The sequence below is a fragment of the Pteropus vampyrus genome, unplaced genomic scaffold, assembly GCF_000151845.1.
Source record: "Pteropus vampyrus isolate Shadow unplaced genomic scaffold, Pvam_2.0 Scaffold504, whole genome shotgun sequence".
Classification (NCBI taxonomy): domain Eukaryota; kingdom Metazoa; phylum Chordata; class Mammalia; order Chiroptera; family Pteropodidae; genus Pteropus; species Pteropus vampyrus.
The window spans coordinates 601641-603834 of NW_011889285.1; positions in this window are offsets into that span (position 1 = coordinate 601641).

Here is a 2194-nt window from a genome sequence, read left to right on the forward strand (position 1 = left end):
AGGGACCTAAATACCCCACTGTTGGATATGGACAGATCATCCAAAGAGAAAATCAATAAGGAAATAACATCCTTAAATGACACATTAGACCAACTGGACATAATTGACATGCACAGAGCCTTCATCCCAAAACAGCTGCTTATACATTCTCAGGGGTGGACCACATACTGGGACACAAATAGCCTCAACAAACATAAGAGAGTTGAAATCATACCAACAATATTCTCTGATCATAATGCTTTGAAACTAGAGAACAACTGCAAAAAGAAATCAGGAAGAACCACAAATACATGGAGTTTAAACAAGATACTACTGAAGAATAACTGGATCAGAGAAGAAATAAAAAAGAGAGATCAAGAGATATATACAAACGAATGATAATGATAATACAACATATCAAAACTTTTGGGACACGGCAAAAGCAGTTACAAGAGGAAAGTTCATGTCATTACAGGCCTACCTCAAAAACAAGAAGGAGCCCAAATAAACAACCTAACACCTCATCTTAAAAAACTAGAAAAGGAAGAACAAATGAGGCCTAAAGTCAGAAAAAGGAAAGAAATAATCAGACTTAGAGCAGAAATAAATGAAATTGAAAACAAAACAAAACAAAACAAAATAGAAAAAATAAATGCAACAAAGAGTTGGTTCTTTGAGAAGGTTAATAAAATTGACAACTCTTTGGCTAGACTCACTAAAGACACAAATAAACAAAATCAGGGATGAAAGAGGGGAAATTATGACAGACACTGTAGAAATACAAAGGATCATAGAAGGATACTATGAAAAAGTATATAACACTAAATTCAATAGCCTAGAAGTAATGAACCAGTTCTTAGGAAAATACAACCTTCCTAGACTGAATCAAAAAGATATGGACAATGTAAATGGGTCAATCAGCAGTATGGAAGTTGAAACAATCATCAAAAACCTACCGAAAAGTAAAAGTCCAGGACCAGATGGCTTCACCAGTAAATTCTACCAAATATTTAAATATTTAATATCTATTCTCCTCAAACTCTTTCAAAAAATTGAAGAGGAGGTAATACTTGTCAACTCATTTTATGAGACCAATATTACTCTGATACCAAAACCTGGTAAAGATAACAAAAAAAGAGAAAACTACACACCAATATCTCTCATGTACACAGATGCAAAAATCTTAAACAAGATACCAGCAAACTGAATATAGTAACATATTAAAAAGATTATATACCACGATCAAGTGGGCTTATCCCAGAGGCACAGGGATAGTTCAACATACACAAATCAATTAATGTGATACACCACATAAACAAATTAAAACATATGAATCATATGATCATATCAATAGATGCACAAAAAGCCTTTGACAACATACAGCATCCATTTATGATCAAAACACTTAATAAAATCAGTATAGAAGGGAAGTACCTTAACATAATAAAGGCCATACATGACAAACTTTCAGCCAACATTATACTTAATGGTGAAAAACTAAAAACTTTCCCTCTAAGATCAGGAACAAGGCGAGGCTGTCCACTCTCTCCACTGTTATTCAGTATAACATTGGAAGTCCTCGCAAGTGCAAGCAAACAAGAGAAAGATATAAAAGGCATCCGAATAGGAAACAAAAAAGTCAAATTGTCACTATTTGTGGATGACATGATTCTCTATATAGAAAACCCTAAAGACTCCACAAGAACACTACTAAATACAATAAGTTAATGCAGTAAATTTTCTGGGTACAAAATCAATGTTCAAAAATCTACAGTGTTCCTATACTCTAATAACAAAGTGTCAGAAAAAGAAGGGGAAAAAAATAATTCCTTTTGCAATTGCAACAAAAAGAATAAAATACCTAGGAATAAATCTAATGAAACATGTGAAGGACCTATATAATGAAAACTACAAGACCCTATTAAAAGAAATTGAAGAAGATACAAAGAAATGAAAAGATATTCTGTGTTCTTGGATTGGAAGAACCAACATAGTTAAAATGATTATATTGCCTAAAGCATTACATAGATTTAATGCATTTCCCATCAAAATCTCATTGGCATTGTTTCAAGAAATAAAACAAAAAATCATCAGATTTGTATGGAAGCACAAAGGACCCTGAGTTGCCAAAGCCATCCTGAGAAAAAAGAATGAGGCTGGAGGCATCACTCTGCCCAACTTCAAATTATACTACAAAGTGACAATAATCAAAACA